Source organism: Rattus norvegicus, chromosome 14, assembly GCF_021556685.1.
Source record: "Rattus norvegicus strain SHRSP/BbbUtx chromosome 14, alternate assembly SHRSP_T2T, whole genome shotgun sequence".
In the NCBI taxonomy this organism is placed as follows: Eukaryota; Metazoa; Chordata; class Mammalia; order Rodentia; family Muridae; genus Rattus; species Rattus norvegicus.
The window spans coordinates 105,423,191-105,435,525 of NC_141547.1; the positions used below are offsets into that span (position 1 = coordinate 105,423,191).

The 12,335-nt window shown below is 40.5% G+C and overlaps 1 pseudogene; it reads right to left on the reverse strand.

The window, feature by feature from the left end:
• Positions 1 to 2,451: 2,451 nt before the first annotated feature.
• Paip1-ps1 (poly(A) binding protein interacting protein 1, pseudogene 1) lies at positions 2,452 to 3,603 on the reverse strand (annotated as a pseudogene).
• Between the last annotated feature and the right edge of the window lie 8,732 nt (positions 3,604 to 12,335).

A 12,335-nucleotide genomic window follows, 5' to 3' on the forward strand; every position in this document is an offset into this window, starting at 1 on the left:
TTGGGGAAGGCAGAAGAGAACTCAGGCGGGGGGGGGCAGCTTTGCCTCCCCTGTTGCCAGTACTTCTTTGTGATGCTGCTGCGTGGGTTGCTCAGACCACGCTGACCCAACAACGGACTGATTAGCCAGTGAGGCATGCAGGGGAGCTTCTGGGTGTGATTTTGGGAGAGCAGGCCTCTTCCCCAAATGGCAGTGTAAGAGCTCTTATGGCAGAAGCTCTCAGATGATGGAGTAATTTCTGCACACCTTTAATTCTGGACACAACCCTTAAATACAGTTTTTGGATGGGTCAGTGTCTGACATCAGGTTCTTCCTGTTGGTTTGGCCCACGAGCTTGGGAAGACCTCATGTACATAATCAGGGAGTGGTCCTGTTTCTGCGACTGATCTGTCTTGGGCCTATGCAACCTGTGGTCGTGTCCTCACCTGCGGAGGAGTGGCTTGAGGCATTGCCCTACATGACTGGTATGTCTCAAACCTCTCTATACGGATCTCTTTGGGGGTTGGTGGTGCAGCTACATGAGGCCCTGATATCCTAGGAATGCACCTGCCATCCCTTTTAGGGTCTCCTGGGTATTCGACCTATCTTGACCAGGGATCAGGGTACCTTTCACTGCCTGCCGCCCCACACCACATCATTATTTTCATTGAGATTTATGACAAAATGTGCAGCAACTAAGAAACTGAGATGTTTAATATTGTGTCTGATCAAGAGATATTTCTTCATGGATAGATATAATCTGGGACATGATTCAAGTACCATGTTGGAGAAAAAGCATTAGTGATTACAAAAGTCCTAAGGATAATTTTTTTTTTTTTTTTTAGAATTGAAAAAAGCCTAGCTTGGCCAGCACAGAGGCAGCAAGGGTCAGCTTGTAAGAAATCTCTCCACTTTGCTATGGGCTTCAGATTATTTTTGAATTGCGTTTTACAGTAATTAGAATTATAGTAATGTATAAAACATGGTTGAATTTTGGTTGAGAAACATTTTAAATCACTTGATTATTAAGATACATATAGTCATATCATATCCTGCCCTGGGAGAATTCTCATTAATCACTGAAGACTTAAAGCTCAGAGGGATAATATGAGCTGGCTCATTAAAGAAGCTGGTGATTCAACCTGACTATTGTTCCACATATACATTTGGGCCTTTGAGGGGTTTTATCTTGCTACCACTGTGGAGCCATATCTTTCTGCTCTAATGTTGTTCATCTTAAATTGCTCATTATCTTTAACCATGGATCTTATTGGTTCTGACAAATTCATTTCTTTTTTCTTTCTTTCTTTTTTTGTAATTTCTCTAACTTTTAAACCTTTATTTCCTGTAAGCAAGCTTAACAGAAAGTTCTTTAAGATACCATTTTAAAAACTTAGAAGAAACAAACTAAGTCTTATTTTCCAATTCTAATTTTAATAAAGACTGAACAAACAAATAAGCAGAAGTGAGAAAACTAGGTGTATAAGCAGACACAGATGTACCAAATGTAAAACACTGAGTTATTAACACAACTATTTACATGCACTTTTACAACAACCCTTTTATATAGGTTTACTTTTAGTTAGTTGGAAAAAGATTTGACATTAGATAAAATCATTACTTAAACAGGGCTGAGGTGGTACATTATAGTAAGAGTATTAGAAAAGTGACCCTCACGGTATACCAATATGAAGCAGATGGAAACTTGAATGACAAATACCTAGTAAAATTCTCTAGTAAAAAGTCAATGCACCCATGCAATGAAATAAAAACGAGTAAGCCATATGAAGAAAGCAGAATAATACTGTAGGATGGCCAGTAATGCAGTTAGCAGGGTGGAGCAAACAAAAAGCAAACCACTCCTGAATTGGAGTAAATCCTCAATGAAGAGTACTGGTTCCTTAGCTGGTGTCTAAGACCCACCCACCCCACGTTAAGGACATATAAAAGCCCTTGGTATCAAATAGCATCTACATATGTAAATAGGTTGTTTATAGACTCCAACACTTTCGGGCTAAAGGTGTTTATGATTTAGTACTTGGACTCAATATACAGAACATCAAATGCTAAACTAAAATAAAAGCTGTCGTAATCATATCTAAAAAGGAATGCTACATTTTTGCAGTAATATGTATTTCCAGGCTAAGACTTTTGACCTCAAGAAAAAGAAGTTGAACAATAAGCATCTAATCAGCTAGCAAAATTTTCTTTCAACATTTCATTTATTTCAAAATCGATTTTACTGCAGCTAAAAAGGTAGAATTAACTGTACATAATAAAACTATATATAAAGTTACAGGGACTAGAGTTTATTTTGCCAGGTAGTGTTAAACAAAATTAAAGTTGCATACATTAGTAACATAACTCAACATCCTTAATTTGGTATAAGTCTGACACAGTTTCTTGCTTTCCTGTGTTCTGCTAAATCACCATACCTAAATTAAAAAAAAAAACAACCTGGTATCTTCAAATCTAACTTTACTGTTTTCGCTTGCGCTCTGATTCCAAACAAAACTTTTCATAATCTTCTTCAATCTCTGGGTCCATCTCATCATCGATATCATCCAAGATTAGGTCATCAGCCCCTGATAAATCTGTTCCATTTTCTACATAATCTGGAAAAAAGTCCCCTCTTTCAAGTAACTCTTAATACTTCTCTTGGTAATCTGGGTCAGCCGCAGTAAGAAGAACACCATCAGATGGATAAAATGTTGGTTCTTTCATGAAGGAGTTAGGGTCATATTCAGGAGTAGCTTCTCTGCATGTTGAAGTTGCACGGACCCTGCCCCAGTTACTTGATCGAAGTTCCACAAGCTTCAAGAGCATCTGTTTCACATCTCTGCTGAAGTTTGCAACAGGACAACATTTTCAGTTCTCTGAATTATTTCTTCCATATCAGTTTTCCCATTTTCCTTCCAAGTATCTTCTAAAACTGACCCTGTCAACTTCAGCAATTTTACTGCACAAATTAAGTTGTCATCCATAGGATTAGAGAACAGAGCATTCAGCAGTTCCCGAAGTCCAACCTGAAGAATATCTTCTGTTGTGACCTGTCCATTCGTCCCTTTCATCTTCAGGTTAAGGTATAGTTCTCCCAGAAAGAGAACAAATGCATGAAATCATTTTCGAGTCACTTCTTCCCCTTTGGCAGATTGGTTTTTAGCGTCATACTCTGTCCGGCACCTTTGAAGTAGCAATTGGTGGAAGTTGCCACTCTGTGGGCTAACTGTCAGATGATGGGACAGGTAAGTACACAGGCGAGCTCCCATGTAAGAGAAATTTGAGATGGATGTGGCCTGTTTGTAGATAAGCTCCACAAGTTCTTGCACATCATCGTCTGTTGTGACCCATCCATTCAGGGTTTCTGCAAACTCTTCAATTTCTGTTTCAAAACTGCCAGGCTGCTTTGCAAGATGATTCAGAAAATTCTGAACGTGTTCTGACAGAGTGGAGTAATCCTCACAACCTTCCTCATAGGATTCTGTATAATTAGAAGAATAACCTGATGGGTAAAATTCGGGGGCGTTCGCAGACAGCGTAGACATTAACACAGGAGCTACAACCACCTGGGGCTTAGCCATTGCTGACTCCGAGTTCTGTTGTGGGATTTTATCCTATGAACTAGGTGGAGCTCTCTGTTTGGGCCTCCTTTGTTTGGGCGACTCCGACCTCCTCGCTGGTTACTCTGGAGAAAAGTGCTGGAATTCATTTCTTTATAACAAGATGTAACTGGTCAGGAATTAGAGACAGTGAAACTTGGATGAAAATGGTTCCCATCTCTGCATGAAGATGCTTCCCTACAGGATGTATCACTGGATATTATTTTGTGAAGATACCTTCTATACCACAAAACTGCATTTTGGAACTATGGAAAAAAATTGGAAAAAATGCATATTCAAGAATACATTTTGGATGGGCTGGAGAGATGGCTCAGTGGTTAAGAGCACTGACTGCTCTTCCAGAGGTCCTGAGTTCAAATCCCAGCAACCACATGGTGGCTCACAACCATCTGTAAAGGGATCCGATGCCTTCTTCTGGTGTGTCTGAAGACAGCAACAGTGTACTCAAATACAAAATAAATAAATAAATCTTTAAGAATACATTTTGGTTTCTCCATCTATGTTAATTAAGAGTTTTGCTGGATACAGTAACCTGGGCTGGCATTTGTGTTCTCTTAGGGTCTGTATGACATCTGTCCAGGATGAAACTCAAGAAGGATGACCAAAATGTGAATGCTTCACTCCTTCTTTAAAAGGGAAACAAGAATACCCTTGGCAAGGAATAGAGAGGCAAAGATTAAAACAGACACAGAAGGAACACCCATTCAGAGCCTGCCCCACATGTGGCCCATACATATACAGCCACCCAATTAGACAAGGTGGATGAAGCAAAGAAATGCAGGCTGACAGGAACCGGATATAGATCTCTCCTGAGAGACACAGCCAAAATACAGCAAATACATAGGCGAATGCCAGCAGCAAATCACTGAACTGAGAACAGGGCCCCCGTTGAAGGAATCAGAGAAAGGACTGAAAGAGCTTGAAGGGGCTCAAGAACCCATATGAACAACAATGCCAACCAACCAGAGCTTCCAGGGACTAAGCCACTACCCAAAGACTATACATGGACTGACCCTGGGCTCCAACCTCATAGGTAGCAATGGATAGCCTAGTAAGAGCACCAGTGGAAGGGGAAGCCCTTGGTCCTGCCAAGACTGAACCCCCAGTGAACATGATTGTTGAGGGGAGGGCAGTAATGGGAGGAGGACTGGGAGCGGAACACCCACAGAGAAGGGGAGGGGGAGGGGCTGGGGGAAGTTGGCCCAGAAACCTGGGAAGGGAATAACAATCGAAATGTAAATAAGAAATACCCAAGTTAATAAAGATAAAAAAAAAAAGAATACATGTCACAGAATATTTTCTTTGTGACCATTTTTAGTGAACTAAATTATAAACTATTGGCTTCCATTAATGTTGTTACTTTGACTTTAACCAGAGAATTATTTAATTATATACATAAAATGGAATTATAGATCTCTTTATCCATCAAAAAAACTAAAATCTAGAACCAAGGACTATGGTTCTGTGACGACACTTTACTAAGAATTTATGAAAAGTGTTAAGTAACCTCTCCTCTGTTAGAAACCTTAAATTTGCTCTCTGCTCCCAGACCCCGTGGGAGAGAGACCTCACCGCCTGGTCAGGTGGGCACTCCTGAGGCTGCCGAGCGGAAGAGACCACCAACACTGCCTACCCCTGCCCACATCCCTGGACCAAGAGGAAACTGTATAAGGCCTCTGGGTTCCCGTGGGGGAGGGCCCAGGAGCGGCAGGACCCCTGAGCCTGAGACACCACCAGAACCTGAAGGAAACAGACCGGATAAACAGTTCTCTGCACCCAAATCCCGTGGGAGGGAGAGCTAAACCTTCAGAGAGGCAAACACGCCTGGGAAACCAGAAGAGACTGCACTCTGCACACATCTCGGACCCAAGAGGAAAACACCAAACACCATCTGGAACCCTGGTGCACTGAAGCTCCTGGAAACGGCAGCACAGATCTTCCTGGTTGCTGCCGCCGCAGAGGGCTCGAGGGCAGCACCCCGAGAAAAAACTTGAGCCTCGGGACCACAGGTAAGACCAACTTTTCTGCTGCAAGTGACCTGCCTGGTGAACTCAATACAGAGGCCCACAGGAACAGCTGAAGACCTGTAGAGAGGAAAAACTACATGCCCGAAAGCAGAACTCTCTGTCCCCATAACTGGCTGAAAGAAAACAGGAAAACAGGTCTACAGCACTCCTGACACACAGGCTTATAGGACAGTCTAGCCACTGTCAGAAATAGCAGAACAAAGTAACACTAGAGATAATCTGATGGCGAGAGGCAAGCGCAGGAACCTAAGCAACAGAAACCAAGACTACATGGCACCATCGGAGTCCAATTCTCCTATCAAAACAAACATGGAATACCAAACACACCAGAAAAGAAGATCTAGTTTCAAAATCATATTTGATCATGATGCTGGAGGACTTCAAGAAAGACGTGAAGAACTCCCTTAGAGAACAATTAGAAGCCTACAGAGAGGAATCGCAAAAATCCCTGAAAGAATTCCAGGAAATCACAAATAAACAAGTAGAAGCCCATAGAGAGGAGTCACAAAAATCCCTGAAAGAATTCCAGGAAATCATAAATAAACAAGTAGAAACCCATAGAGAGGAGTCACAAAAATCCCTGAAAGAATTCCAGGAAATCACAAATAAACAAGTAGAAGCCCATAGAGAGGAGTCACAAAAATCCCTGAAAGAATTCCAGGAAAACACAATCAAACAGTTGAAGGAATTAAAAATGGAAATAGAAGCAATCAAGAAAGAACACATGGAAACAACCCTGGATATAGAAAACCAAAAGAAGAGACAAGGAGCTGTAGATACGAGCTTCACTAACAGAATACAAGAGATGGAAGAGAGAATCTCAGGAGCAGAAGATTCCATAGAAATCATTGACTCAACTGTCAAAGATAATGTAAAGCAGAAAAAGCTACTGGTCCAAAACATACAGGAAATCCAGGACTCAATGAGAAGATCAAACCTAAGGATAATAGGTATAGAAGAGAGTGAAGACTCCCAGCTCAAAGGACAATTAAATATCTTCAACAAAATCATAGAAGAAAACTTCCCTAACCTAAAAAAAGAGATACCCATAGGCATACAAGAAGCCTACAGAACTCCAAATAGATTGGACCAGAAAAGAAACACCTCCCGTCACATAATAGTCAAAACACCAAACGCACAAAATAAAGAAAGAATATTAAAAGCAGTAAGGGAAAAAGGTCAAGTAACATATAAAGGCAGACCTATGAGAATCACACCAGACTTTTCGACAGAAAGTATGAAGGCCAGAGGATTGATGATGATTGAGGATTGATGAAGACTGATGTCATACAGACCCTAAGAGAACACAAATGCCAGCCCAGGTTACTGTATCCTGCAAAACTCTCAATTAACATAGATGGAGAAACCAAGATATTCCATGACAAAAACAAATATACACAATATCTTTCTACAAATCCAGCACTACAAAGGATAATAAATGGTAAAGCCCAACATAAGGAGGCAATCTATACCCTAGAAGAAGCAAGAAACTAATCGTCTTGGCAACAAACAAAGAGAAGAAAAGCACACAAACATAACCTCACATCCAAATATGAATATAACAGGAAGCAATAATCACTATTCCTTAATATCTCTCAACATCAATGGCCTCAACTCCCCAATAAAAAGACATAGATTAACAAACTGGATACGCAACGAGGACCCTGCATTCTGCTGCATACAGGAAACACACCTCAGAGAGAAAGACAGACACTACTTCAGAGTGAAAGGCTGGAAAACAACTTTCCAAGCAAATGGTTGGAAGAAGCAAGCTGGAGTAGCCATTCTAATATCAAATAAAATCAATTTTCAACTAAAAGTCATCAAAAAAGATAAGGAAGGACATTTCATATTCATCAAAGGAAAAATCCACCAAGATGAACTCTCAATCCTAAATATCTATGCCCCAAATACAAGAGTACCTACATACGTAAAAGAAACCTTACTAAAGCTCAAAACACACATTGCACCTCACACAATAATAGTGGGAGATTTCAACACCCCACTCTCATCAATGGATAGACCATGGAAACAGAAATTAAACAGAGACATAGACAGACTAAGAGAAGTCATGAGCCAAATGGACTTAACGGATATTTATAGAACATTCTATCCTAAAGCAAAAGGATATACCTTCTTCTCAGCTCCTCATGGTACTTTCTCCAAAATTGACCATATAATTGGTCAAAAAACAGGCCTCAACAGGTACAGAAAGATAGAAATAATCCCATGTGTGCTATCAGACCACCACGGCCTAAAACTGGTCTTCAATAACAATAAGGGAAGAATGCCCACATATACGTGGAATTTGAACAATGATCTACTCAATGATAACCTGGTCAAGGAAGAAATAAAGAAAGAAATTAACTTTTTAGAATTTAATGAAAATGAAGGTACCACATACCCAAACTTATGGGACACAATTAAAGCTGTGCTAAGAGGAAAACTCATAGTGCTGAGTGCCTGCAGAAACAAACAGGAAAGAGCATGTGTCAGCAGCTTGACAGCACACCTAAAAGCTCTAGAACAAAAAGAAGGAAATATACCCAGGAGGAGTAGAAGGCAGGAAATAATCAAACTCAGAGCTGAAATCAACCAAGTACAAACAAAAAGGACCATAGACAGAATCAACAGAACCAAAAGTTGGTTGTTTGAGAAAATCAACAAGATAGATAAACCCTTAGCCAGACTAATAAGAGGACACAGAGAGTGTGTCCAAATGAACAAAATCAGAAATGAAAAGGGAGACATAACTACAGATTCAGAGGAAATTCAAAAAATCATCAGATCTTACTTTTATAGTAAGCCTATATTCAAAAAACTTGAAAATCTACAGGAAATGGACAATTTCCTAGACAGATACCAGGTACCGAAGTTAAATCAGGAACAGATAATCCAGTTAAACAACCCCATAACTCCTAAGGAAATAGAAGCAGTCATTAAAGGTCTCCCAACCAAAAAGAGCCCAGGTCCAGATGGGTTTAGTGCAGAATTCTATCAAACCTTCATAGAAGACCTCATACCAATATTATCCAAACTAATCCACAAAATTGAAACAGATGGAGCACTACCGAATTCCTTCTATGAAGCCACAATTATTCTTATACCTAAACCACACAAAGACCCAACAAAGAAAGAGAACTTCAGACCAATTTCCCTTATGAATATCGACGCAAAAATACTCAATAAAATTCTGGCAAACCGAATCCAAGAGCACATCAAAACAATCATCCACCATGATCAAGTAGGCTTCACCCCAGGCATGCAGGGATGGTTTAATATACGGAAAACCATCAACGTGATCCATTATATAAACAAACTGAAAGAACAAAACCACATGATCATTTCATTAGATGCTGAGAAAGCATTTGACAAAATTCAACACCCCTTTATGATAAAAGTCCTGGAAAGAATAGGAATTCAAGGCCCATACCTGAACATAGTAAAAGCCATATACAGCAAACCAGTTGCTAACATTAAACTAAATGAACAGAAACTTGAAGCAATCCCACTAAAATCAGGGACTAGACAAGGCTGCCCACTCTCTCCCTACTTATTCAATATAGTTCTTGAAGTTGTAGCCAGAGCAATCAGACAACAAAAGGAAGTCAAGGGGATACAGATCGGAAAAGAAGTAGTCAAAATATCACTATTTGCAGATGATATGATAGTATATTTAAGTGATCCCAAAAGTTCCACCAGAGAACTACTAAAGCTGATAAACAACTTCAGCAAAGTGGTTGGGTATAAAATTAACTCAAATAAATCAGTAGCCTTCCTCTACACAAAAGAGAAACAAGCCGAGAAAGAAATTAGGGAAACGACACCCTTCATAATAGACCCAAATAATATAAAGTACCTCGGTGTGATTTTAACCAAGCAAGTAAAACATTTGTACAATAAGAACTTCAAGACACTGAAGAAAGAAATTGAAGAAGACCTCAGAAGATGGAAAGATCTCCCATGCTCCTGGATTGGCAGGATTAATATAGTAAAAATGGCCATTTTACCAAAAGCGATCAACAGATTCAATGCAATCACCATCAAAATACCAATCCAATTCTTCAAAGAGTTAGAACAATTTGCAAATTCATCTGGAATAACAAAAAACCCAGGATACCTAAACTATCCTCAACAATAAAAGGACTTCAGGGGGAATCACTATCCCTGAACTCAAGCAGTATTACAGAGCAATAGTGATAAAAACTGCATGGTATTGGTACAGAGACAGACAGACAGACCAATGGAACAGAATTGAAGACCCAGAAATGAACCCACATACGTATGGTCACTTGATTTTTGACAAAGGAGCCAAAACCATCCATTGGAAAAAAGATAGCATTTTAAGCAAATGGTGCTGGTTCAACTGGAGGTCAACATGTAGAAGAATGCAGATCGATCCATGCTTATCACCCTGTACAAAGCTTAAGTCCAAGTGGATCAAGGACCTCCACATCAAACCAGACACACTCAAACTAATAGAAGAAAAACTAGGGAAGCATCTGGAACACAGGGGCACTGGAAAAAATTTCCTGAACAAAACACCAATGGCTTATGCTCTAAGATCATGAATCGACAAATGGGATCTCATAAAACTGCAAAGCTTCTGTAAGGCAAAGGACACTGTGGTTAGGACAAAACGGCAACCAACAGATTGGGAAAAGATCTTTACCAATCCTACAACAGATAGAGGCCTTATATCCAAAATATACAAAGAACTCAAGAAGTTAGACCGCAGGGAAACAAATAACCCTATTAAAAAATGGGGTTCAGTGCTAAACAAAGAATTCACAGCTGAGGAATGCTGAATGGCTGAGAAACACCTAAAGAAATGTTCAACATCTTTAGTCATAAGGGAAATGCAAATCAAAACAACCCTGAGATTTCACCTCACACCAGTGAGAATGGCTAAGATCAAAGACTCAGGTGACAGCAAATGCTGGTGAGGATGCGGAGGAAGAGGAACACTCCTCCATTGTTGGTGGGATTGCAGACTGGTACAACCATTCTGGAAATCAGTCTGGAGGTTCCTGAGAAAATTGGACATTAAACTGCCTGAGATCCAGCTATACCTCTCTTGGGCATATACCCACAAGATGCCCCAACATATAAAAAAGGCACGTGCTCCACTATGTTCATCACAGCCTTATTTGTAATAGCCAGAAGCTGGAAAGAACCCAGATGCCCTTCAACAGAGGAATGGATACAGAAAATGTGGTACATCTACACAATGGAATATTACTCAGCTATCAAAAACAATGACTTTATGAAATTCGTAGGCAAATGGTTGGAACTGGAAAATATCATCCTGAGTGAGCTAACCCAATCACAGAAAGACATACATGGTATGCACTCACTGATAAGTGGCTATTAGCCCAAATGCTTGAAGTACCCTACATGCCTAGAACAAATGAACCTCAAGACTGATGATCAAAATGTGAATGCTTCACTCCTTCTTTAAAAGGGAAACAAGAATACCCTTGGCAGGGAAGAGAGAGGCAAAGATTAAAACAGAGACTGAAGGAACACCCATTCAGAGCCTGCCCCACATGTGGCCCATACATATACAGCCACCCAATTAGACAAGATGGATGAAGCAAAGAAGTGCAGACCGACAGGAGCCGGATGTAGATCACTCCTGAGAGACACAGCCAGAATACAGCAAATACAGAGGCGAATGCCAGCAGCAAACCACTGAACTAAGAATAGGTCCCCTATTGAAGGAATCAGAGAAAGAACTGGAAGAGCTTGAAGGGGCTCGAGACCCCATATGTACAACAATGCCAAGCAACCAGAGCTTCCAGGGACTAAGCCACTACCTAAAGACTATACATGGACTGACCCTGGACTCTGACCTCATAGGTAGCAATGAATATCCTAGTAAGAGCACCAGTGGAAGGGGAAGCCCTGGGTCTTGCTAAGGCTGAACCCCCAGTGAACTAGACTGTTGGGGGGACGGCTGCCATGGGGGGAGGGTTGGGAGGGGAACACCCATAAGGAAGGGGAGTGGGGAGAGGGATGTTTGCCCGGAAACCGGGAAAGGGAATAACACTCGAAATGTATATAAGAAATACTCAAGTTAATAAAAAAAAAAAAAAGAATAACAATGCCAACCAACCAGAGCTTCCAGGGACTAAACCTCTACCCAAAGACTATACATGGACTGACCATGGCTCCACCTCCATATATATCAGAGGATGACCTTGTTGGGTGGGCTCCAATGGAAGGAGAAGCCATTGGTCCTGCCAAGGTTGGATCCCCAGTGCAAGGGAATATATGGGGGAGGCAGTCAGGGGGTGAAAGGGGAGGGGGAGGGGATATATAGAAGAAGGGAAGGAGGAGGGGATAAGGAGCTTATGGGCAGGAAACTAGGAAAGGGATAACATTTGTTATGTAAATAAAGAAATATTTAATAAAATCAATCAATCAATAAAATATGTTTTAAGATAAAAAAAAAGAAACCTTAAATTTTTCTCTAGTTTTCCTTTCATTCTGGAAAGACAAGAACTAATGTTTTGATATTTTAGGAGAGGGGAGTGAAGCCCAGAGATACCACATCTCTTTCTCAAAGACACAGTACGTGGTCAATTCAAACTATATCTTTTTTCCCTAGTGTCAAGTCCATGGTCTTGCTGTGACCTTTACCTAGTTTCCTTTCATTTGTAGGAAATCTTTAATATTATGCTACATAACTGAGGACTCTGTCAAC